Raw genomic sequence first — 27,509 nt, 5'->3', positions numbered from 1 at the left:
CCTTCTGAACAGACTGGCTTGACACACAGCCACAACGTGAAGCTGCAACACACATTTGTCTGGGGGACAGGTCGCAGTGTAAAATCCTAGGAACACAAGGAAATATTTGCATGCTTGATAAATCTCCCTTAAAAGTTGTTTCCCTTTCATCCAGCTACACTCAAAATCTGGATTTGAGCAAACCATAACATACCCCATATTATGTAATAGCTGCCTCAGATCAACATTAATTTCATGTGAAAGAATGGGCCATTTACGAACTTCCACTCTCCTAATACTTGTACAGTTACTGATTGGGGGTCATCTCTGCATATTTCTTGCTCACAATACTCCTTGGGGGAGGCAAGGAAATGGGACATATTTCTGTATTACTCATCCAATAATTTTTTAAATGTTTTCTGTCTTTAGTGTCTAGGTATTTTTCCTTTAGATTCTTTCTGGAGAAGCAAATGGCAGACACATGAGTGAGCTTCTGAGGCTAATTCTGAATATTACCATTCCAGAACAAGGGGTGTATGAAGTTATTTTTTGTTCAGAGGAATTTTAGTGGAAGATTCAAAATCCCAGGTGGCAAAGCAGAGAGCTGGTTCTCTCCAGTGTTGAAACATTCAATTTTAAAGTAACTTGAGGCATCACTAGGCATTTATAGGCTCTTCACACCATATCCAACCTTGTCCACATTAATGTTGTCCTGATTCCCATTTGGTGAACTAATAAACCAGGCTGGTATGCACATAAAAAATGCTATGTGTTTCTCATAGTGCACTTTATGTTCTAGACACTATTGTATGTACGGTACTTTTCTAGTGGTAATTTAAATACCTGGGTTATCTGGAAAAACAGGAATGTGAGCATCTGAATGTATTAGACATGTATATACAGATTACATCAACATTAAGGTCAGCAAAGAACAACTCAGTCTCATGGATGAATACTTTTTTTTCTACAGGTTCTATTGGGTGGGTCCCCATTTTAATTTTTATCTCACCAAAACTTCACACTGCTTAAAAACAACCACACATGGTTTAGAAATACATTTTCTCTTTCTTTATCATACAAATCAAGAGTATGTGAACATGTATGGTTAATTGAGGGAATAATCCTATTTTGCATGGGGATATTTGACTTACAGCTATCATCAAGATTCTTGTAAATAGTGGCTGGCTCTACACTATCCACAGCTGTTTCTGGTGTGCAATTATCATCTTCTGTTTTTGTTTAAATGAGATTTTCATATAGGACAGGATTTGGGGTGGGGGGGGAGGGCAGTGAGTCTTTCCAGTGTATTCAGTGGCACAATTTATATCCAAGTATGGTCCAGAGCATTATGATGTACAAATCTGTTTTCATTTTCTGTTGTTTACATACCTGAGGTTCTCGATGTCATTAGGAATAAAGTTAATATCATTATAGGCGGCATCCAAATACTAGAGGTCTTCTAATAAAAACAACTTACAAAGAAATAAAACAGAATGATGAATTAGAAACTAAAATTAGAAATGACAGAGAATCACACAGTCAGAAAAATATAGGTTGAAGAGGACCTCTGGAAGTCATCTAGTCCTGCTTTGCAGCTCACAAAAGGAGTAGTGAAAGTTTTTAAAAAGTCTGACTGCTGGAAGCACCTTAATTTAAGTCACTTATCTGACATTTTACGGTCTTATATAATTGGCTGCATATAGATGATGAGTCAGAAAAGCAGGGAGGATGAGGATAACATTTTTTAAAAGTTTGAAAAAATACTGGATTATTTCCTTATGTCAAGAGTCCTGTGCTCCTGAGGGAGACATCTGAAAGTCTAAACTGGTGCTGCTCTGAGTAGGGTGTGGCCAGAACTCCCTTCCAGCCTGCACCTACAACTCTGTTGTCCAAAGACAGCCTTTGCCCAGGCAAAAGCTTTGTATCTAAGTCTATGACTAAACTGTAAAATTTCAGCTTTACATCATTTCAGTGAAATCATGGAAAATAAGCAGCACGTACCTGTACAGGAAAGAAGAGGAAATTATTGAATGACAGATTAAGGCAAAGATATCCATTAAAGGGATCAAATCTGGAAGGTGGAACAAAAAGTAGGCCCAAAGAGACATAAAAATTGAATCAGCTTTATAGAGAAACACTCTCTCATGTTGTTCAACTGTGTTAGACTTCCCTCTGTAACTTTTCTAAGGCATACTGGCTATATTCACTCAAGAAGCCTAGTCAAGTTCTGGACTATACTCATCCTCTAGAGAGGATCCAAACCATTCAAACATGCAATCCAAAACATCTCCAGAACCCAGGCAGAGAAACTCTTCTGCAGCTTGTTGCTCTTTTATCAAATTCTTTCTTTAATTTCTAACCTAGGAAGTTTTATACAAACTCTGATAGGAGAGCACTGCTTCTGCATTCTTACTATTATTGTTACATACGCTGTCTCAAATGATATAGATCCTGAGATAATATTTAACTATTGCCTCATATAATTTCAAATACACTTTAATATATATAATCTGGCATCTAGTTCAATGTAAACCAGAACTTAATCAGTTTCACAACAGATACACAATAAAGTATATCTATGCAACATACACTACCTATTAATCCCTGTAGTATTATATAATATAAATGTGAGGGTTCCAATAAATATGACAGAATCTAAGGGTTATAGTAAATATAGATGAATGTAAATAATGAAGATTACTATAATGAAAGAGAATTTATATACTGCATTGGAGTTCAGAATTGTCTTAGATCCCTGGCATCTGCTTTGCAAGGAAACCAATGCTTCAGTGCTGAAGATTTCCCAGGGTAGTAATAGATGACTATAGTCACAGTAAGAAAGCATTGCCTATATTTCATTAAAATTAAAAACCCAAGTGAAAATCCTTCTTTGTATAAACAAAAATCTATGTGATTGTAAAGATGAAAAACATTTCCAGCAAAAGTGAAAATCCAATGCAGACATTCTCACTGGTAGCTGTGAAACATTCAGGAGATGTAGTATGAACAAGACAGTCTGAGGAAAAACTGATGTCTAGGTCCCAAGTGGAAGTGTTGTGTTGTTCCTGTAGCAGAAAATTGCTTTTAGCCTTCAGGGTATATTCTTTAAAGATGCATTGCTCATGTTGCTGTGTTCAAGAGTCAATAGCAGCTTTCATTTAAAGTGTCTCTTGGAATTGTAACCTCATTGACAGAAAAGTGATCTTGTATTTCTTACCCTACCACTGCAAGAAAATGAAGTGCTTAGAATGATTTAAAACTAAATATTAGTGATTTAAAACTTATTAGAGTAGCTGTGGGGATAACTGATTATCATGTTTTTTTTCTGTAGTACCCTTGCCTTAAATTTTCTATTTTTTATTTCTAATTTCTTTTGTGTCACCCTCTTTTGCCATTTTCTCTGTATCTTTACTATGTCTCATCTTCTTTCTGATGCATCGTGCATAATTTTCATGGCACTTGCCCAGCACTGCATCTATTGTGAAATTGTAATTCAACCCAAGTTATGTCAGCACCATTCAAAGTGGTTGATTTGGCATTTTGCTGCCTGAGTAGACAGTAATGCTTGAGGCTATGCCTGGCAAAGACCAGCAGGCAGGATTGTTATTCTTATGAACTAGACCTGGGAAGTATCTATCATCATTCTGCTCTGTTGGGAAGCTTGCTTTGGAGGGAATCAAACTTCTCCTTAATTCATGCAAACCTGTAGTTTTGGGCTGCAAGTGTATTTGCCCATGGATATTATCTTGACTAAGGAGATAGACACATTTCCATTGGAAGCATATTAGACAAGAACAAATGTGGTCAAACAGGCTGTGCATTGCCAGGCTCCAGCTGGGTCTGAAGAAGTGGTCCTTCGAGTTGGATTTGCACTTGACCATGGTAAATCTGATGAACAGACTGGCGTGTGTCCTTACGTTGGATTTTGAAGGGATTGTGGAATACACACTCATTGCTGAGGGAAGCATCTGTTTGCCTGACTAGCCCTTGAGCACTGCCAGACCCTTCTTTTCCATTTTCATTATTTGTGCTCTTTGCTGCTCTAGCTAGGTATTTGTCCAAAAAGCCTTCCTGCTGAAGACAAGAGAAAAAAAGACATTTTTAATGAGGGATTGTGCCGGTTTGGACAAATTTGGAGGAAAAATATCCTCTGATAGAAAGCAGGTTACAACCAGCCCTACCCTACCACGTTTGGAAAAAAATAAATTTTCCTCAGAGGAAAGTGAAAGAGATAAAAACTATTTATTTAACAAACACACAGGAAAAGGATAATAATGCTAAATAATAAAACCTCTTGCTGTGGAGAGAAACCTGAGAAAATTTCAGAGTCCTTCCGTAGATCTCTCTCCCCCTCCTTGGAGCTGGGTTGTGGGCCCACCTCTGGGCCTCGGTGGAGAACTCTTCCGAGGTGTTCTGATGTTGAAACAGTCCAGAAAAGAGAAGAAGGGAAAAAAACAAAGTCCCAGGAAAACAAAGTTCAACTCTCTGTCTCCCTCTGGAGAAAAGGAGCTGAAAGCTGGCTGAAAAGCAAGCAGGGCACTTCCCTCCGCTCTCGCTGCCGCAGGACCCAGAGAGGAGTCTGTGTATCTCTGTGTCCTTGAACAACTGCTTTGAAAAGTTTTGCTCAGTTTTTTTTTTCTTCCCCCTCTCAGGCTCAGTTTAAAGACACAGAAAGGCACAAAATTAATTTCTGGGCATAGGCCAGTGATAGGAGATACACATCGTAAAGTCACCCCAAGACAGGGATCCTCTGACATCCTTCGTGAAAAAAGGTCATGTGACAAATTCTCCGTGCCCTATGTGGAGTTTTCTTGTTCAGAGAAAATGCACCAACAATTAAGACCAAGCATCTCAGTGCTGCCGATCACTATATATGTTAGTATTTTTTTTTCCAAAACAAATGCAGTTCTCCCACACACTGTGATGAATAATGTGTTGTATCCAGTAGAAGAGTTGGCTCAGAAGCAGGAAAGAAAGGACAGGTTATCAGACATACCTTGTGAGTTTAATGAAGAAGGAATGAGCAGTGTTTGTTCTCCTGTGTGTGAAATATGGCCATTTGTATCACTGACAAGTCACTATTTAGGGATCCTGGATCCATTTGCAAATTGCCATGTGCCAATGCAATGGAATGTTTCACCTGAGAAGTACATGGGGCTCCTTTGGTGAGTGTGCCCCTCCCTGTATGCTCCACAGTGTTCCGTGGATCACCTAAATCTCATGCTAATCCTGCTGAATGGGAAAGGCAAATCAGGCAAATACCATATGAAAAAAGCACCATGGAAGGGACGTGTTTAAAGTGTGATGGCAAAAGTGAGGTCAGTCGTGGTCAAGGAACAGGGAATTGTGAAAGGAACAAGAGAACCAGCTTCTAGAAATTGTCTCAACAGTGACTGTAGGATCGGGCACTTCACAGAATTTCAGTCACATTCACTTCATGGAATTTCTTATGCTTTTTATAGGTATTGTTTGTGTGACAGTGGTCATGAGGTGGATAATGTGTTAAGTTGTCAGACATGCTTTAAGTCTATGAAGATCTGATGAGGCTGGTTCAAGGCTGCCCCTTGCTTATCTAGAGCCTGGCTCAAGCAAGGGCTGACAATGGAACAATGCCTGGAGTGAGCCAGAGGCCTCACCTCTGACAGAGGTCAGACAGCCTTTACAGCTGCCTCAGCAGGTGGAGTGTTCATTCTACCTCTGGTGGCAACTGTAAATTCTGACTGAAAGTAACCAACACCCTCATTAAGCCCTATTTGCATATAATCTTTTGCTCCCCTAAGAATGAAAATGAAGAGAAAAGTGAACATGCCTTGTATTTATGACCACAGTCACCAAAACCCCACCTACAACATGTGATTCTTCTACCTCACTGGGAAGGGCCAAAAGTTATAGTACAAGCAAGGGGAGTTCCAGGACCAGAAAAGAAAAAAAAAAAAGAGATGTGGGGGTAAAGACCTCTGCCTGCTTCAGATTGGTGGAGACTGTGTCTCTGCCTCTGAAAGGATGCTTAGGTGAGCTTTGCACCTTCAACTACATTGGAGCAGATATATAGCTATAATATATATGTATATGTCACTGACAGATCTCTGTTACTGTACCTTTGGTAGTGACACACACTAACACTGTGGTCAGTGCATTTATCACTGACAATTCTGAACCTGCTTTCCTGTTGCTTCAATAAACTGCACTGTTTTTGAACCTGGATTGAACAAGTTCTTACTTAACTTGACCAGGATGATAGTGCCAAATTAGCTGTAATCAGAAATTAAGCCCAGCCACATCCAGCCCCTCTGATCTCTGAGGATCAGCTGGAGTGCAAGGGGCTTTATTTTCTGCCAAATTTCTATATCCTTAATGCAACAGTTGGCACTGAGCCCTAGTGTCCCACACTACTGTGGTGGCTTGACCCTGGCTGGATGCCAGGTACCCACCAAAGCCACTCTGTCATTCCCCTCAGCTGGCCAGGGGGTAGAAAATATAAGAAAACATTCATGGGTCGAGGTAAGGACAGGGGGACATGGCTCACCAGTTACCGTCAAGGGCAAAACTTGACTTGGAGAAATGAACTGAATTTATTACCAATTGAACCAGGGCAGGGTAATGAGAAAAAACTCAAAAATTTAAAGCACCTTCTCCCCATCCTTCCCCTCTTCCTGGGCTTAACTTCATTCCTGATTTTTCTACCTTCTTCCCCTCACTGGTGCAGGAGGACAGGGAATGGGGGCTGTGGTCAAGCGCTACCACCATCCTGTTGAGCTCAGCCTTGGCCAGCAGTGGGTCCATCCTGGAGCTGGCTGGCGTTGGATCTGTCAGACATGGGGGAAGCTTCTGGCAGCTTCTCATGGAAGACACACCTTTAGCCCCCTCACTACCAAAACTGTGCCATGGAAACCAAATACAAACTCTGTGTCAAAGGTTCATTTCATACACTTTTGTGCTGGAACTGGGCTCAGGACTTTGCCACCAGGGCTATCTCCAAAGACCTCATTCTGGAGGACCACTTGGACCCTGAACTACTCCCTGGTTTCTGAACAACGCTGCAGACAGCAGTCATTTAGTTGTGAACATTTTTATCATCAAAGAAATATTTAGTAATTTATCCTTCACTCAGTCTCTTTAGCTCCACAGTGGTGATGCTCTGTTCCCTTAGCAAGGGAGACTCATTTCTAGGGACCTGCTGAGGGAGAAGTTACTCTTTATATCTCTCTGCTACAGCTTAGCTCTCAAAGAAATCTGGGACCATTGGCTTATCTCCCTGGCTTTCCTGCCCTTGGCCACTGTGTCTGACAGCTTCCAGCCCCCAGGTGGGCACAGTCCACCCATATGACATTTCTGCTGTCTTTTCAATCAACGACTTCATTTTGTTACAGTCCCACTTTCTACATTCCCCTGCGAGGCAAAAGACAGTGACGCCACACAACACTGTCTTTTTTTCCAGCCCAGGGCTTCTGCTCTTCAGTCTCAGTCTCACACTTCATGAAGCACAAAACAATTCCATACACCAAGATGATAGAAGTACCATTGCTGAGGAGTTGCTTGCTGATCAATGGGCAGGCTGCTGTATAAATACCTTCCAGGTGTGATAGTTACATTTGGAGAAATGATCCTTGAACAAACTTTAGTGCAAGCTCTTACATTCCTGTCATGTTTACTATATAAATACACAATCTATAAATAGCATTCATCAGTAATATGTACTACTAGAATGAGAGCCAGCACAACAGAACTTTGTTTCCAGATAAAAGGTTTTTCTATCATTTTTAAAATGGCTTAAATCATTGAATCACAGCTCTGATAGTGAGCCAGAAATATTTACATCTGTTTGGGCAGTGCCAGGCTGGAACGGTATCATACCTAAACAGATTTTACCAGACTTTCAAAATAATATTCAGCAGGGCTTAATAATGTCAAGGGACCAAGAATATTATCTGACTTTTCAACCTTACTTCTTTAGATGAATTTTCTTTACTATTTTTCATACTGTTAGAAAGGTATTGCTTCTAATATATTATTGTTACTCAATTTAATATTACATAATGAGGATAAGTACAGTATTCTAACAAAATGAAAATTCGAATTACTTACCATTTCTCTCAAGCATCATAAAAACTATTTTGATTTATTTTCTTTCTCTTTGCCTGCTTCCATGTGAAGATTGAGGAGTTTTAGCTATTTAGATACTCCTACAGAATTACAGAAGCTAGATGGAAAAAACCCCAAACTTTATTATGTCTCTTTATCTCAGTCATAGAGACAGCACTGTTTTTTCATGCTACAACTTTATTCTGCTGTGCTGATCTGTGACAAAAACATTGTAAAATTTCTGTATTTTAATTTTTACAGCAGATCCTGGGGCTTGATGTTTTTGACAGAAGTCAATAAACCTGCACAGATGCCAGGGTTCTTCTACACAGATCTGTTTTCAGGAGTTGTGCCTAGTTTCCTTATTTATATATTACTTAGGTTAAAAATGTTATAATTATAGATCATGTTATTCTTTTTCACATTTATTTTTAAAGGTTAGTCCTTAAATATTTAATCAATAGCTACTTTATATAAACTGGGAAGAGCTTTCCATTCACATATATAAGAAGCATACAAAATGCCTGGTTATTTCTGGAGCACACTGCACGGCCAGTCCTTTGTTTTAATTAGAATTCCCTGATGCCTGTAAAATAATGTAAGCCAAGATATTTATTTTCACAGGATTGTACATTCTGAGAAGAGCATGACCATCCCCCAAAATGTCATTTTTTATATTTTATCTGAATCCAAGTTGTATCTCACTTCCCCTATGGTCTGACACCATGTGATCCAATTTTATTTTTCTTGACACCAGCAGTTTTTTATGTTATGTCTCATATTTTCTGATGAGCTAGGGGGAATGCCTCTATTACCCAGTGGGTAGTATTCAAATCTGATAGGTGGAAGGCTCAACTTCCAGGACCTGCCAAGAAGACTCTTCCCCAATTTACGTGAAGAGCCTCCCAAAGAGATGCAGGTCATGTGGGTCATACTGCAGTCTCATTCACACTGCCTTGCACTAGTAGCTGAACTGCCAATCTATCTTCTTCGGTATTAACTTTAGAGAACATGTGGCACTTGTAACAACGCACCACAGAAACTGTCTTTGTGCAGTTTACCTTTGTCAACATTCTCCCTTGGTGGAGGCAGCTTAGACAGCAGCTTAGGAGGCAGAGGTCTATGGTTTTGGCTGCACAACCATTTCCCTCTCAGCCTTTTTTTCTGACAGATAAATGAAGATATTTCAAAAATCAGAAAAATTTCACAATGCAAAACAAAATAAATAATCATCTCTAGTTTAAGGTGCTGAGCTATGAATGTCTGCTTAGATAAAGCAGATGATAAAAGAGTCGTAACATATGAGAAGTGGCCAGAAAGGGCATTTGTTCTCTTAGTGACAGCTTTAATAGTTTTTCTAGTAATCATTAGTGTTTCAGGAAATAAATGCGATGCTAATTAAAAAACCCCCCAAACCTATTATATTAGGTTTTCTATTCTTGCATTAAATAATGTTATTCTGCACTTGGGGTGGTCCTGTGCAAGGCCATGACTTGGACTTTGATGATCTGTGTGTGTCCCTTACAACTCAGGATATTCTATAATTCTATGATTTATAATTCTATGGTTCTATGACCTCTGTCACAAAAGCTGAGGCAATTAGAGTTTCTAATCTCTGAGCCAAAGAAGGAACAGTAAAATAGAGAAGTGCCCCATCACAGCCATTGCGAAAGCTCCCAGAAACAGTTTTCTGCTGGATAAACAGATTTAATAAGAGCAACTATTAACCCTGGGAAAAGGCCGAATATGCAAGTGGTAATTTTATGCTTCTTTCTAGTTTCCTATTAGTTTATGAATGCATACAATGACACTGATTTCAATCAAAGAATCTCTGATTTGGTTTCAGAAATCCTCTTATGAGTAGCCAGTTTTAGCAAATCTCTGAGTCACTGTAATTTTCAAGATTATCTATATCCTAAATTGCAGAGTTTGTTGGTTATATATTTTTTCCTGTAGGGCTGAAAACATCTTAGACCTCATACAGTATAAAGACTCAGTCCTAAAGAACTGGAAATCAGAAGGAAAACACAGAAGGGAAAGCACTGATGAAGGTGACTTTGAAGAGAAACTCAAAGTGCCATCAGGAAGCTAATGGCTTATGCAAAGATTTACAAAGATTAAGAAAACTGTCACATACACCTAGAAGCAAGGACACATCTAGGAATTTTTTTTTTCCCAGTAATTTGATTTTAAAGCGATAAACTTGAGACTTCAGTGCAATTTTGCACGTGGACAAGATTAATTTAAATCAAGTGCAGCATTATATAAAACTGTGATGGAAAGAAAAACAAATACTGTGATGAAAAGCAAAAAGACAGTCCCGAAGCAAATAAGCAGTAATGACTTCAGCCTTGACACTTAGCTCTTGGAATTGAATGGCACTTAAACAAGGAGCTGGAGAAAGGAAGAAATGGGGGAAGTTTAAAAAGGAAGCCTGGAGTTCAATTATAGCCATGCTGAGTTTGAATAAATGGAAAAACATTGCAACAAGATGAGGTATCAAGACACAAAAATGGTTCCTGATGTTAACCAGGGGCTGGGAACGGTACCCTTGCAAGAGACTGAAGGAAGAATATATAATATTAAAAAAAACCCTGAACCAACAAACACCAAACAACCCAATAACAACAAGAACTCTCCTCCATCCCCCAGTGGAAGACCTCTTAAACAGCCAAAGAAGTTGAATTTGAGGAACAGGAGCAAACCACTCTCTAACTATGTTTGTACTTGATACACTCCAGCTTACCATTCCAGTCTTTTCAGGCTAACAGTTCTGGCACCTGCCACATGGATATTGAACAGAGAGTAATTCAGCTTGGAAGATACCTCAGGAGGTCTCTAGTCCAAGCTCCTGCTCACAGCAGGGTTCACTCTAAACTCTGAGCAGATTACTCAGAGCTGTACACAAGGATGGGGACCCCACAACCTTCTGGGCAACCTCTGGGCCTCCTTCCAACACTGACAAAAACCAGGACATGGAGTGCACGCCCCATTAGGGCACATGTCTAAAGATGTATGCTTGTTTTCTCTCATTTGTAGGTAACCTGTGTTGAAACAGGCTGACAGATCAAGGATGGTGAGAAATGGTCGCAGCTTTGGTTAAGAAGTTATCAGTGCCCTGAGGAGCACTGCCTGCAAAATTCCAGGAGGAAGAAGAGACTAGAAAGAAATAAGGGCCTAGGATGGAAGTGGAATGGAAGATTCCTGAAGTAAGTGTACACAGCACATTCAATTGGCCCAGAGGCTGGGATGGAGGTGGAAGTACAAGAGGAAACCTGTAGTTACAGAGGTTGATGAGAAGAAAAGCAAGAGACTCAGTGAGGGGAGTGGAGCAAATGCAACACAGACAAGAAACTCTAGTGCTCCTGGCAAGGAAGAAAAGTAGAGGTGTTCAAGCTACCAGAGACAGAAAGGATAAAAGCACATCAAAGGGAGAGGGAACATGATTTTCTCATGAGATAAAATCGACCATTATATTTGGTAAGATTTTAGGTAAAAATCAAAATGGAGTCAGAAGAGAATCACAGAATATTCTGAGTTGGAAGGGACCCACAACGATCAAGTCCAACTACTCAGTAAATGCCCATACAAGGATTAAACCCACAACCATGGTGGCACAAAAACATTCTGTAGTTGCTACTGTCAGTGCAACTTAGTTCAAGGCAGCTGAGCCAGCAAGATTCATCACTGCTGCAGGAGGGAGAGCAGAAAACTTAGTGAGGAAATTGAGCATGGTGAAGGATGCAGGAGCAAGGGAAGGATGTGTCTGGGATGAACCCTGCCAGGTTTCTCCTTACTGTGGGAGAAGAGCAAAGTCAGGGTCTGAAGAAGGGGTGAAAACATTTCTCAACGATTATGTGTGGATCAAGACAAACCTGGATACAGCTGTATTCTACTCTAACCATGGACAAGTGCCAGGAACTTTCTGCTGCACAGCATGAAAACCGGGCTAACACTGATGAGGGGAAAGCAGCTGTTCTGTGTATCAGCTTAGAGCAGCACTCGTTACAGAGATACCCTTTAACAGCATTGCGTTAGTGAGCAATGCCGCGACTGCCCACTGTCACACACCCGGCTGGCCTTGGGGACGGTCCCCGCTGAAGGGGCGTGCCCGGGGCGTGTCCGCGGGGGTGGGCGGGGCACGGGCGGCGGCTCCGGTGGGAGCGGGCGGAGGGGCTGTGGTGCGGGAGCGCGCCCGCCCCCCGGCCCGGCATCGCCTGTTGCTGCGCCGCTCCTCGCTGGTAACTATCCTCTGCAATTGTGCTTCTAGATGGAGGTGGTGGTCATGGTGGTCCTTGGCAGTACTATTATTATTATTATTATTATTATTATTATTATTGTTGTTGTTGTTGTTGTTGTTGTTGTTGCTGTTGTTGCTGCTATTATTATTATTATTATTATTATTATTATTATTATTATTATTATTATTATTATTATTATTATTATTATTTTCCCCTCGGTGCTCACGAAAAAAAGATTTAAATTAAAGTTACAATTACGCGGACTCCCCTGGGAGCAGTTACCGCTCTCTCGGGGTACGGGGGGCGGTGGGGACCGGGGGAGCGGGGCGGGAGTGCCGGGATGAACGTGCCGGGAGTGCCGGGATGAGCGTGCCGACTGCGGGGAGCGGGGCGGGAGTGCCGGCGGGGCCCGGCCGGGGCTGCGGGGGTGGCTGAGGCGGCGGGCGCGGTGCGGAGCGGTGCCCGGGGAGCGGGCAGCATCGGAGCGGGGGAAGCGGGGCTGTGCTGTCGGTGTCACACTCTGCCCCAGCGCAGCCGTGCCGCTGACTGTGCTGGATGGGGTAGCAGGTGTAAAGCTGGTGCTTCTTCGTGCAAACCTGGTCGAGCTGATGAGCCAAACCTTTTCCAATTAATCTCGGCAATATAATTACTTTGAGAAATAGGCCCGGCACCGCAGTCCTGATTCAAGTAAGCCCCATTTGATCCAGTGTGATAGAAATTTTATCTGGGTACAAAGTCCTTTGAGAGTGACTTACAAATACGGGGTAGGGCAGAGAGAGAGACTGAAGAGGGCAGGGGTGGGGGTGGGATACTGAAGTGGAGGCAGTTTTAGCATCTCTGATAACTGAAAATGTTCTCTTGAGGTTGCATTTAGGGACTGATGAGTACTCTGCATCTGTGTTCTGTGAACACTGACCCAGCATAGTTTTGTCTGTCAAAAACTGCTTAGCTGATACATTTAATCTTAGTATTTATTTCTTAAATTGGTTTTTGTCCACAAGGTCCCACTACAGACAACTTGTTTATAGCTGTAATAGTTTTGAAAATTTCTGAAGGGCACTTCCTGTGCCTCACTATGGAAATGAAGAAGCTGGTTTGCATGTTGCAGATGACTCTGCTGTTTGTCTCCTGCCTGCAAGGTTAGCGTTTCCCTACCAGGCTGGCAGCAATCAATTTCCCTCTATTTCTTCTGCTTCTCTTCTTCCTTTGCACTTATTCCACTGAATAAAGTGAGTGGAATAGGCTGAGGGAAAAATTTGGATGTCTTTCCTCAAAAGAAGCTGCATAAATGAAATTAAAGGTATGTCTGCAACATGCATAATAGAGGGATTATTTAACACACCAAAGCATTTATATTTTTCTTTATGTAATCGTCATTCAAGAATCAATACAGCGCCCGAGTGATTTATTTCATCATTGGCTTTTGTGCTTAGTGGTGCAAGACTGAAAGCAAAACGTCACCACAAACAAATACACATTATCTGTGTGCCATGTGGAACCACGGGCTCTCCCCTGCTGGGCTGTGAGCTCTTTTGGGCAGGAGTAGCAATGGTTGTATCTGCACTATGGAGCTGCCCTCCCCTGTGTGCTGCTTGGAGCTGGTGGGACACCTTACTGCCCACCCTGATACCACTGTCTGTGGGAGGTGGAATGGGGGCGTTCCTGTTTGGCTTTGGGTTTGGAGGTAGGGTACAACCAGGGTGAGCATCCAAACCTGGGAGCCCAGGCACACTCCTGAGTGCCCTGGTCAGATGTAGGTGCATGCACTGAAGATGACAGCTTCAGGAAGGCCAGGAGGATACCCAAAGGATACCAGAATCCTCCTGCTGAAACATTTTGCATGTGTTCCTGCCACTGACAGTGAAATACTGGGTTGCAGACTTCCCTTGGAAGTAAATGTAGAATCGAATACAAGAGTGTGACTTGGGGTTCCTTTCCCTGAGGAACTTTGGCATCCTGTATTTTGCAAGGAGGATGAAATTTTGCTCTTATAGGGATTTCTGGCAAAACATTTCCAGGCTGCAGTGGGATAGGGTTTTTTCTCCTTTCAGATGAGAACAATAAGGTGGCCTTTGTGTTTGCAAGATCAAAGCCTGTCTTTTTTTGTTTCAGCATAAAAGATAATTACAAGAGCTGCGCTTAAATCACCATTTCACTCAAAAGCTTGTGTGAGTTTTCCCTGGTGGGAAAGGAGCCCTTTTCCATTTTGTCTTCCAGACCCTTCCCACAGTGATGGCAGGGGCCATGACGGCAGCTGGATGATGGCACTGCCATCTGAGCAGGAGTCTGGTGTGACAAGACACATGGGAGAGTCTGTGGCCTGGTCCCCAGCAGTCTCTGTCATTGATCTCCACTGGAGATCTGTCTTGGGTGACTGGTGGGATGACAACTGCTGCCATCAGCTGCTTCCAAAGTGGCTACCTGTATTCCTCTAAGAATTGTTAGGATGTGCTATCTGTGAATGAGAAGATCAGCAATAGTGGCAGTCCAGCAATGGAGTGTGCTATACATGTTATTCTTGAGTTAGATAATGAGAAGAAACTCACATGAGACTTCCTTCACCACACTACTGTATCATGCAGTGCTTCCTGGCCATTAATGCTTTCTCTCTCACATCCCATCACCATCTCCATGATGGACCTGCAATTCCTGAATTTTCCCATGTGCAACGCGCACTTCAGGTAGACCTTGATAAAAAATAAGCCCTCTGATCATCCATTCAAAATCAGAGAAAGAAGCAGTGCTCTGACAGGGAACATGGACAGGGTTTTGTTGGGAGCACATGCTTGGAGATCAAAGGGAGAAACTCAGAGCAAAACATCTTTTGTTCCTCTGCAGGCACATGTGTAACTTGTACTACTGCTAAATAATTGGATTTATATCTTTATGTGTTTATTTATTTTACAGATAACCTGTTTTTCTCAGGAAAATACAATCATTCATCTGAAACTATGGTCTCTTCCTCGTTATTAGAGAACCCACATCTCAGTTTTAAGGGATGGATGAAATAAGTACCAATTGTAACAGTGTGGGTTACCAAAATGGGATGAACTTCACCCAGAAGCTGGGACCATGCTGCTAGTCCTCCTGCTGACCTTTAGCATTGGCAACATAGGGAGCACACAACTGGAAGATTCACAAATATGTAACAGCATTAGAAGCTGGACTTGAGGGATGGATTTCTAAATTGATTGTGAATGCTGCAAAGAAAACACACTTCTTTTCTTAGTATTTTGCTTTTTTCAGGCTCTCCCTGTGCTGCCTGTAGGCAGGCTGCTGACCCAGACAAGAGCTCCGACGCTGGTCCCACTGCATGCAGGCTTTAAAGTCTGAGTGGGATGGGGAATATTCCCCATTGAAGCATCAGCTGCCTGTAGGCTTCCTATTTTCCTTTCTCCCTTACCTTGTAACTTGGTGACCCCAAGTATTTACAGTGCATTCATTTCCTTCTCACTTACAGGAAGACCTCTAGTCCATTTATTTCTTACGGGAAGAAAGCAGCCCACTTAATCAGCATTTTAAATAAACCTTAATTTGTATTTTAATCTGCTTTAGTCATATTTAATCTGTTTCTATTGTCAACATCCTTATACTTTTTTCCCCCTAGGGTTTTTATCTGAATCAATATTTAACATATTTCCCTAGTTTAAAATTGATGTGTCTTTGTTGGTTTTCATTATTGAACCTTCAATACTCTTCCTTTCCTGTTGTGACATTTTAGCACCAGTAGTTCTTTATTAGATTGTGACTGTATGCCCTTGAATACTGCTGTTTCAGGGAGCCACTGAAGTTGTTTGCACGGCTTTTTCTTTAAAGAAAGTCTCAGAAGAACAACACACCTAATTTTGCTCTTGCAAGCCCTTTTCCTGCAGAAAGTAGACCACATTAGCTGGGAACACTCATAGGAATGAGATAAGTAAGCATGCATTTACATCAGAAAAGTTTCCTTCCTCGTAGCATTGAATTTTAATGTAACCCACCGAGTATGAGGCTTGGGTAGATGAACTCCAAAGTTTCCATCCCACCTACATATACACAGTCTTTTCTTCTCAGCGTATTTCAACTGTGCACCACAAGAGGGAAAAGCACAGTTAAAACTCTAGTGTCAAAGTATTTGGGGGAGTTGTGTGGCACCACATTTAACATTTGCATCACATTTTAATCGGCAAATCCAAAAGCTTTTGGAAAAGGAGGTCAGCATCGTTCTGGAATTGATTTTCCCAAAGATAAAGCAGTGTAAATGCAGTGGTAAAAATACTTGTTTCAGAGACCTAAGTACTTCACAAAATGTGTTTGTTCCTCTAGACAGAAATAGCCATATTTCTTAAACAGTGGAATTTCTTTCCTCATTATAGTTCCTGTCACCGTGCTGTTATGTTGCCTAACCTTGAAATGAAAGCAGTTTTGTTAACTTTTTACAAATGTTCGTTGCCATGTTGGGATTGAATTGCCTATCCCTCTCAGGGCAGATAAAAACACCCCAAAAGTTTCATTTTCTTGTGTGTACTGGTAAAAGGGAGCCAGTGTGCTGGGTAAAAAAGGAGTTGAGTGGGAAAAAAATAAACCTGAAAAACAAGGCAGCTACTGCCTTTTAAAAACAAATTTATTTTAAAAGTTTTATATGGTCATCATTTTATCTAACAAGGAAACAAAACCCAGTGTCTGCTCTTAAGCAGAAGTTTCAAGTTGAATCACTAAAAACATACCTTAAAATAGTATCTTTAGAAGCAACCTCTTTGTTTCATGATTATGTGAAGAAACATGAGAACATTCTTTGATTTTTATATAGAAAAGGTCCTGAATGATTGACTTTAGGAAGTTGTCAATATAATTTTTCTTTTGCTTGTGGGAAGAACTCCAAAGATGAGATTTCAGTGTATATTACAGACAAATTCTTCTTTGCATTTACAAGAAAACAAATAATTTATGTAATAAATCAAAATCTCTTAATAAACTATACATCTTTTACCCTACTTTAAAATTCAAAAGCATCTGTATTAAGCATCAGCAAACTCTTCTAGCATTTTTGCCCTGTTGTTTTCTATCCAGTCCTGGTTTGCATGACATTGTGTAAAGGGATGATTTTTCTCTTCTTCCCCTCCCCATACATTTGCCATCTTTTTGTACAGGTGGGTGTCATGACTTCACTCTTCCATTTCTTCACCTGTGTATCCAGGCCAGAGTTTTCAAAGTAAAACTTAGATTTCAGATTACCCAGTTTAAGACATGCAGGCATTCCAGAATCTCAGAGTCCAGCCAGGGTTAGAGAAGAGAGCAAAGGAGCATAGCGTTAGTGGAAATAGCTTGGATTACATTTTGCAGGCACAGTGAGGCCCTTTGCATGTTAGTGGCTTGATCAGTTTGGCTCTAATGAACAAAGCCAGAACTGTGATTAACACAGGAAGTGTGAGCAGGGACACACAACGAGCAGCAACATCAGTTCATTTTTTTTGCCTATGCATCAAAATGAAGTAGTTTGTGCATTCTTAGTTTCCCCTAACAGCTCTTTTCTTGGACCCAGCTCATCAGGAGCGGTCCTCACTGACTGCTCTGTTGGAAGGCTAGGCAGAAAAACTCCTGGCTCCTCTTGCCAAAAAGACCAAGAATCAGAGGAAAGTATCCCCCTCACCAGACAACCAAAGTCAAATGCCTTGTCAAGGTGTCTGGTGGGGTTGTTCCTCTAAAGAGGCCATCTCTGACTGTGGGAACAGGCTCCCCTGTACCTGGTGGGGGTACCTGAAGTGCCATCAATAGATAATCCTGGGGCCATCTGCTGCCTCGGAAGTGGTACAGTAATAACATGGAATCACATGGATAGATGATGCCAGGGGGAAATGGGACAGAAAAAGAACCACCATGCTGCTCCCTCCCTGATGAGGTGAGGTTGATGGCCACTGAAGGTCTCATGCTCATGAAAGAGTGTCTCAGAACCATCATCAACCTTTAAAAAACCTTTCTTTGAAAAGAAACTGTCTTTGAATATGCATGTCAGTAGGAAGCCTGGGGTTTGGGTAGTATTGGAGGTGTCAGTATGCACAGAGCATTTGGGACAAATAATTCAAAAAGTTCTGCAAGAGAAAAATACTATTTTGCACAGTTTGCTTCTTGATAATGGTAAATGTTTTACCCAATGAGGCAGTAATCAGTTTCTTTATTCTTATATTGTGAACACAGTTCTTGTATTGTCTGTTTGCCTCAGAGAGATTGCTAGGTCATAAAAGAGATACCAAAGGAGAGATACTTCCCAGAAAATGAGGAAGAGATTTATAGTCAATTAGAGAGAGAAAATGTCCTTATCAGAGCTGCCTTAGACCCACCTTCAGTCTCCTGTAAGTAACAGATAGATGACACGTTTTACTTCTGTTTCTATCAGAAGGATTCAAAATATTTGTTAATATTAATCACATTTTTTTAAACAAATAGCATCCTTGTCCTTCCTTCTTTTTATTTTGGGGATTCATTCAGTTAAAAAGGCAGTGCAGTCTTAATTCTGTGATATACCAATGAGCCCCAGTAATTTTGTGTGAATGCTACACACGTAGGTGAGAAAATAATTTTTCAAGCAAATTCAAAAGTAGCCCTTAGATGAAGACTGTCATTTTACACTAGTTTTCAGATAACCCCTGCTGCCTGCCATTGCTGCAAAGCTGTGAGTGCCCAAGTATTTGCCTGTGTCTGCAGTTCTTATCTGAATCCCAGTGTCCAGACTTTATGAACATCCACTTTCAGAATTATGTGCCCAAGACAGACAAGTAGAAGGTCAGAAGAGGAACAACCAACCAAGAGATCAGTTTTTCAAACAGTGAGAGGTCTCTTTTGGACAAATGTTTTAGAAATATGTTTTTTGGTTTTTGTGTTTTTTTTTTTTTTAATGGGAGAAGTAGAATAGATAAGTCAGCAGCAGCTCAGTTGAGCTAGCTTCTTTAAGCAGACTCAAATATTTCTCAGTATCTCAGAATTTCTGCCCTACTGTGCCTTCATTGTCCACATGCACATGTTTAAATGGGTTTGTGCAACCAATGGTAACCAGAAATCCTAGTAGCTGCAAGAGAGTTATCCCCTTAAGCTGTGACCACCATGTATCTGGCATGTATTTATCCTCTCATCCTTCCTCTCAGAGACTTTCTTGTGGTGGGATTTGAGGGCTCTCTTGTGTTGGCCCAGGTGCACAGAATCTATGCAGTGGCATTGTCCCAGAAATTTCAGACAGACTTGTGGAACAGCTTGGGTTGGAAGGGACGTTTAGACATCATCTTGTTCCAACTCCCCCTGCCATGGGCGGGAACACCTTCCACTAAACCAGGTTGCTCAAAGCCCCATCCAGCCTGGCCTGGAACATTTCCAGGGGTGAGGCATCCACAGTTTCTATGGGCAACTTGTGCCAGGGTGTAGTGGTTTGGGCTAAAATACTCATTACTGTTTATCTTCTGTGAGATAAGAATTAGGAGAAATGCAAAGCAGGCACCAACTTGAATGAATATAAAGAAGTTTATTAACAGACCTAAAAGAAGAAAAGAAAAAAAAATTATACCACCTTCAGAACTCTCCTCCTCCCCCCACCTTCCTCCCTTCTCCCACTGACAATGTAAAGACAACCCGTGAGATGTTCAGTCTGTTTACCACTTCCATAATAACCTTGTTCAGTCCATTTAGAAAGAGAAGTCTCTTTTTGCTCGTGCTATGAAAACATTATCACAATGAGGCAGCCACCCACTTCCAAATATTGTTCAGTCCATTTAGGAAGAGGAGTCTCTCTGCTCGCATGTGAGTCCCTTCCCCCGACTTGCAGCTTTTCCCGCAACTGCTTTCGAGGGTCCACTCTTGAAGTTTTTGGGGTACAATTTTAAGGTTGAGCCATTCAGAAACAAAAAAACAGAGGCCCTTCTCCTTCCCTGGGAGCAAAGGGTCTTTCTTATCTTCAAGACTATCTCTGGGAGCATCTCTAGGAATTGAGGTTTTTCTCCTTTCCTCTTTGGAGCAAAAGTCCTCATCTGGTTCATCTGGTTCATCTCTCTCTGTCCAAACTTCTCATGAAATTACAGCTGCGGCAGCATCTGCCTATTGCTTACGAGCTGAACACTCCACCCCCCATATCTTCATGAAGTTACAATGGGATACTCTGATATATCATAGCTTCACAACAGACTTTCAGCTTTAAGCATCTCCTCTCTCTCTCTTCCCTCAGGTTTTCAGCTCTTCACAGCAATAAAAGGGTTAATCTCACCTCGGCCTTGCAGCTGTGTCCCTTATCGCTGTTGGTCACCTGGCCTCTGCCGGACAGAGGTGCCCTTTGCTGAATCTCGGCCGCAGTGGAGGGGGGTGGTTCCGAGCCTCTCTGGCCGCCCACGGCAAGGCAGTGGGGGGGGTTCCATGACTGGAACAGGCCCATGGCTCCAGGCTGGCTGTGGCCCGGCCCGGCCTGGCCCAAGCAGGGCCTGGCTGGGCCCACTGGCCCCTGCACGGGGCCTGCAGCCACCTGTGCCAGCGCCGGAAACGAGAGAGAGCTTGGGGGGGAGTTTGTCTATTCTTAAGTGCGGATCACAGAGGCGGTCACAACTTTAAGTGGCTTAAAGAATTGTCCATATTCAAACTGGCCAGCTGATAGGTTCTATCAGGTCCCAGAGGAAGCTGTAAGCACCCCTTAGCAAGGACATCCCTTCCGGGACTATGCTTGCTAACCCATGACACAGGGTCACACGTACAGTAATTAATTTCTTCCTAATATCTACTCTAAATCCATCTTTTTTCATCTTAAAGCATACCCTTGTGAAAATTCCCTCTCCAGCTGTCTTGTAAGCCCCTTTAAGTGTTGGAAGGCTGCTAGAAAGTCTCTCTGGAGCCTTCTCTTCTCCAAGCTGAACAACCCCAATTCTTTCAGCCTGCCTTCAGGGAGAGGTGCTCCAGTCCTCTGATCACCTTTGTGGCTCTCCTCTGGATTTGTTCCTGCAGGTTCATGTCCTAATGTAGGGTCCCAGCTCCAGAGATGAAGCAGCACTTCAGGTAGGGTCTCAACAGTGGAGTAGAGGGGGAGTATCACCTCCATTGATGCTTCTTTTGATGCAAACCAGAAGTCTTTGCTTAAATGCTGACTTATTTTGCAGGGCCAGGTAGGAAGACCTGTTGAAAATATGTCCTTTGCTAAAAGCTGGGGTTTGAAAGGTAGCTGTGTGCTGGGAAGGGAGGCCATGAAGTTTTGATGCCAGGCTGCAGAGCAGCTGGTACATAGGATCTTAGTAAATGCACAGTAATTTCTTTCTCATTCATGAGTCTACATCTCTTGCATTCACTGAAGAGACATTCCCTTGGGCACAGAGTAGCTGTAGCATCATGGTTCTCGTGCCTGCTGTCCTCACAATGCTGTGTCCAGAAATTAACTTGGCAAAGGTGTCCCTGGGCTTTAAGCAGAGAAAGCCCACAGTGCTGAAATCCCCCTGGGATATGGAAGTACGCTTACTTTTACAATTAAAGGCAACATCTCTTCAGCAATGGAGGAAATGGGGATTGCAACATACAGCTGAGACTACTGTGCAAATGTAAACAAAAACTAAATCTAGTCCTTGCAAAGGCACCTGCAAACCCTCTTGTTCAAATGGGATTTGCAAGCCAGAGTGTGCCTGTGGAGCTGGGGATGCATTACAGTATCAGCGTGCTGCACAGGAGCATGGTGGGTCTTACTTCTCTGAGAAGGGAGTCAGGAAGAGATGGGTTTGTGGGAGATTGTTGCAAGCCATCAGAGCCAGACCCCAGTTTTTCTTCCTCTTCCTGTTGCAGTTGCAGAACCAGCTCCTGTGCAAAGGAGAGAGTGGAACCAGGCAAACTGGTGGTGTTTTCTTCAGTGTGAGGTCTTTGCCTGGCTCTGCTATAGTTCAGTGTTTCTGTCCAGTGTTTTTGACAGCTAAAATGGATATTTCATTACACAACTACTCAGTCATGTAATATATAGTGCTGTATATAATGCTGTGAAGAGCTGAAGAACATATCTAGTTAAACCTTAGATACTTTCCTTTAGAAAAGGATTTAGAGTTCCTGTCCTGTCAGAAACTCATTGCTGCTTGTGTGAAGCTCATAATTCACCAGGTGGCCAAAGACACACAAGTGCCTGAAGGAGCATTAAACAAGCAAAAGCAAGTTTAACCAGCAGGCAGACTGCTCCTGCCATTTTTGACACTGAACCCTCTTTCTCTTAAGCTATTAGATTATTTGTACTAATCTTTTATCTCATTTCGCCTCTCCTGTGTGCCTGAACTTTAGCCCTGGCTAGCAAAGTGAATTGAAATAAAAACTAAGGATGCTCCTTCCTTCTCCCCCACCCTTTGCAACACTCTGAATGATGGTGGTAGAGCAAACCATTCTTGTGTCTGTCTGTTATATCTTACCTCCCTCTCTCTGTCATCTGGCAGAGTGCAAGGTCTTTGGGAAATCTGTCTTCCTTCTCCTCTGTCTTTCTTCAGTTCCTGGAACCAGAGTGCCTGTAGGCTCCTGGAGCTTTTGTAGAAATCAGCTTAGGAAAAAAGAAGACACAAAGATATGAAGGAAAAGTTGAGCACCCACGAGCATTCTGGAAAAAAAAATTCTCAGCTGCATTACACATTCCTCTAAGCTTGATGTGCCAGGGAGGGTGGCCAGCACTTCACAGTGGCTGAGGCCATTTTCATCTTTGAGCAGCATGTGGCTTCCTGTACCTGCTCCCAAGTTTTGAGGTGGACTCCTTAGCCAGTCTGTACATATTGCACATGGCAGAACTTGCCAGGTGCTTCAGTGGGAGCATGGCCAGCAGAATGGGACTGGGGCAATCCCAGCCCCAGTCTCCCTGCATGCCCGTGTCTTGTCTTTGGCACAACTTCAGCTGCCTGGGGTAGTGGGGCTGCTGGCCATGCCTCAGTTGTCCATATGGGCCAGTTATCCACTTACAGGTCACAACATAAGCTGGCCAGTGGTATCATCTGCAGAGATTTCCTTCATCTTCAGTGTTTCTAGAGGTCTATGTCCCTGTTGTTTGGGAACAGCTGATCTCAGAGTTGATGGAGTTTGCCATTCATTGCATGAGGCAGGGATAAATATCCAGGAAGGGGCTAAACAGATTTGCCTGAGATCATCTCCAAAGCCATACGGCTCACTTGCTCAGCTGTACAATGAGGGATGGAAACTGGGTAGCAAAGCCACGTGGGACTAGCGACACTGTCCCTTTTGGGGTTTTGGTTTAGGGGATGGGTTGTGTGCACCTGCTCCCTACAGGTCAGGGAGTGCTTGGGAAAATGGACTTTATTGATGACTTGAGGATGACCTGCAAAGATGCCGTGGTCTGTGCCTTTATTTAGTGGGATGCAGAGATGGATAGGGCCAAACCCTTGTGCTATTTATATGGGGGATTTTTGGGCAGCTCTCTGGAAAAGTTTGGGTTTTATCCATGATTTGTGACAGCAAAGAGGGCAAAGTGATCATTGTGTGTGTTACTTGGATAGTACAGGGCTTTTCTCCTGGAAGGCCCTGGTTTCTAAATTCCCCCCCCCCCCCCCCCCCCCCCCCCCACATACAAGATCAATACAGTTTGGAGTTCGTGTTTGCTACTGAATTGTTTAACATTCCAGTTTCCCCTGTGCCTCTTGAATGCTTTGTCAAAAGAGCAATTAATGTTTGTTTCAAGTTTGTCTTTTATATGACACTCCAGATAAAGTTTTGCTCTCTTTTTCAAGAACAGTAGTTTAGGGGCTCTTCTGAGCCTTCTGACATTTGAACACACCTGATGTCTTTGCCTCATTAGCTTTCAGTGTGCATTGGCCACAGCAGCACAGAAAATGGAGCAGCTAAGCGAGGATGCAGAAATGAGGAACTCCTCTGCGTGTCTGTGGGTGTACTCTGCCTGTTCCCTTGTGGTGCAGGCAGCTCCTGGATGATACCCACAGGGAGCAACACAAGCAGCATCTCTGGGATCAAACTCATGCGACCTGACACGTCTGACACTTCACTGTGGTACTTGCTTTTGAGTAGTGGATCTTTCATTTCTCTGTGCTCCCTCAAAAATCTTCCATTTCTGGCAGTGAGCAAAATTAAAGTCTGGTTTTCCCTTTTAAAACATGTGCCTTCTGTAGGATTTCTAACTTAATTATTATCCCAATATTGAGGGTCTTCCTGACTATATTCTTAGTCAGGTGCTAAATATGTTGTTTGCTAAAACTTGTCCAGGCTGCCTCAAACTTTTGTTCAGGTGTGTCTTGGCCACCATTACTGTCAAAGCCTGGCTACTGCTCTGTAGAGAGAGACTTTGAGAAGAGGAGCATGCCTTTGGGTGGATACCTTTCAGTTTCTTTGCAGGGTGTATTCACATCTTTTCTAGCCTTATCTCAGCGGATCTTCCAAGAAATATCAACACTGACCAGTAGGGAAGGAAGGTGTTTGACCAGGAAGATGAATTAAAAAAAAGGCAAACCAAAAAATCAAGGAAAATCTTATTTTTTCTTATTTGAGATAAGCAACGCTGGTACTGAAAATATGAAGGAATCATAATTGTTTTTTTGCTGTGCCAGCTATAATCAGTGTATAATCAGTCATTGCTAGAGGGGGCAATGTTTCCTCTTTCCAAAGCTTTTTTCTCTTGTATTTTTAATTTATATATATCATGGAAATGATTAATATCAAATACAAGCTTGACTCAGAAGTCTAGTTAATCACTATGTAAAAACATTATGAGGGCTAGATTTGTTCACATTCCTTTATAAAAATAGAGATGTGACACGTAAGAGTTTGTTGGATTCAGGACATTTGTGAAAAGCCTGACCTCAGATCACAGAACAATAGAATAATAGAATCACAGAATCACTTGGATTGGAAAAGACCCTTAGGATAACATTAAGTTCAATGGTAAACCAAGCACTGTCAAGTTAACCACTAAACCATGTCCCTGAGTGCCACATCTACACATCTTTTAAATATCTCCAGGGATGGTGACTCAACCACTTCTCTAGGCAGCCTGTTCCTGCCTAGGGAAGAAATTTTTCCTAATAACCAATATAAACCTCCCCTGGCACAACCTGAGGCCACTTACTCTTCTCCTGTCACTTGTTACTTGGGAGAAGAGATTGACCCCAGCCTGGCTACAGCCTCCTTTCATTCAGTTGAAGAGAGATCCCTCCTGTGTTTGATTTCCATATGGTGCCTCCACCAGAGAAAACTCATGCAATCTTTTTTTGTCTTTCTTCAGCTTCAGTAGATGCAGGACACATTCCTTTTGAGTGAAAGGCTGACACCCAGCACAGGGCATGGACAACCTAATGCTGGCTTTCACCCTTCACCTGCAGGAGGATCACAGATCCCCCTGATGCAGCTCCAGAAGCAGGAGTGGCTCTGCAAACACAGCCGTGGCGAGGCTGAAAACAAAACCCCTTTGGTTCAGCGGTGTATGAGGAAATACTTTTTTTGGATGTGCTGTTAGAAACCCATCAAGTTCCTTCTGTGTTATGCAAAATTTCCCCTCCTGACAGGGAACTAATAACTGCTTGTAAGTGTTTCTGAGCAGCAGTTCCAGCGCAAAGCGTGGGGCCAGGCTTGCATGTGAGAGGCTACAAACAAGAAGTGGAGATTCTGATCTGAACACCCTTGCAAATTCTATGAGGAATGCTGGCAGAAACTGCAAGGGTAGGAGTGAGGAAATGACAAGACATAGATGGAAAAGCAGGAAATAAAAGAGAAAATGTGCGAATGGAAAATGAGATAATAAAGGGAAACATTCCAAAGACAGAGGAAGATATACAAGAATATAGCTTTTTAAAAAGCTGAGAGAAAAAGAAGAAAAACCTGAGCTAAAGAGAGCAAACAGCCTAGGATGTAAAATTTCTAACATTTAAAAATCTATAAAGTCAGACCCTGTGAAGTCAGACTGTTAAAGAAGGCACGTATGTGAGTGAACCCATGTGCACATGACATTTTGTTCAGTCCTACAGGTATTTGTGTGCAAATTTTCTTCTGGATCCAAAGGAAATTGAATTACTCTTTTCTTGGCAAAATGCTGCCTGCTGTTCAGGAGAGCAGTGTAATTTATAATCTGGGGTTTTTTTTCCTGCTGTGGTTTGCAGCAGAGGACAGGTACTTGAAATTCTGGCAGTGGGCTGGCAGTGCCTGAGCTTGCAGCAAAACAGTTTTATCTTGGGTGTGGCAGCCACCCTGGGGATGCTCCAGAGCTCTGCACCCACATTCTGGGCAGGGCAGGGGCCCTGGGGAAGCCCGCTCTGCTACCATGTCAAAGCCAACTATGGTCCACTCACCAGAAATTGAGTGAGATTGAGGCTGAAAGTACATGAGAAGGTTGGTTAGCCGTGAGTCAGCTTCTGCCAGATCCAGATTATCAAAAATCATTACTTTTTCCTCACAGTTTTGCAAAAGTAACTGGTATATTAAGTATAATTAAAAAGAATTTTTTTTTTTCATTTGTTTCTCCATGCTTTTTACTTCTGTAAGCCTCTGGACAGCTGACCCACCAACGTGACATTTTCTTGTATTTCCTCCCATCACAAAGTCGAATTATTTCCTGAAAGAAAACCAGGAAAACTAGGAAATACATCGGACTGAGTTAGGGTCTAACCAAGACTCTGGCTTTCTTTTGTAGGACTACCAAAACAGGATAGACAGTATTGTTGCAACAGCCCCCATGAATGACACTTCTAGACCCATATCCATCTGGGAATGGGTTTATCAGGTGGGAGAGTCACTGCCAGTCTCTGCTGGAAATGTGGGACTTGCACACTGTCCTGGGAGAGCCTTGGAGGTGTGCCCTTCTCCCACTGCAGCCAGACCGGGGAGCTAACAGGGGCCAGGCTTCTCCAACCTCTTCTTGTCACTCTCCCATCAAGTAAAACCTAAGATTAGCTCATGCACTGTTATTAATATTTCACTAGTGCTCCCCATTGCAGCAAATGGATGGTTTTGATCAATAATTCATGGTTGGGTGTAGCCTATTAAATTTGAAGTGGGGTGTACACTTTCCTGTTATTTATTTATCATTGCTTTTATTTTACAGGGTGGTTTTTCCCTGCTATTTCATTTTTCACTTGCTTAAATGCCTCTCCTTCAAAGTTCAGACTGCTAGCAGGAAATTTACCTTGTGCCTTATGACTTTTAAGTAAGGCTAAGCTCTCTGCGAGGGCCCGAGATTGAACCATAAGGAAAACTTTCAGACCCTCTCAGTCACTTCAGTGCAGGAGATCTCTTTGAAAC

General features: G+C 42.4%; 1 protein-coding gene across 1 annotated transcript in view; it reads left to right on the top strand.

The window, feature by feature from the left end:
- The first annotated feature begins 12,205 nt into the window (after window positions 1–12,205).
- Window positions 12,206–27,509, top strand: part of LCP1 (lymphocyte cytosolic protein 1) — a 51,036-nt gene continuing 35,732 nt past the window's right edge. The window contains exon 1 of the mRNA XM_069010437.1: window positions 12,206–12,302. The gene's annotated coding sequence lies outside the window, so the exon portion shown is untranslated. The remainder of the gene's footprint in view (window positions 12,303–27,509) is intronic.

This window comes from Aphelocoma coerulescens, chromosome 1 (genome assembly GCF_041296385.1).
Source record: "Aphelocoma coerulescens isolate FSJ_1873_10779 chromosome 1, UR_Acoe_1.0, whole genome shotgun sequence".
NCBI lineage: Eukaryota > Metazoa > Chordata > Aves > Passeriformes > Corvidae > Aphelocoma > Aphelocoma coerulescens.
The sequence above is the reverse complement of the archived record's forward strand: the minus strand, read 5'-3'. Positions and strand labels throughout refer to the sequence as shown.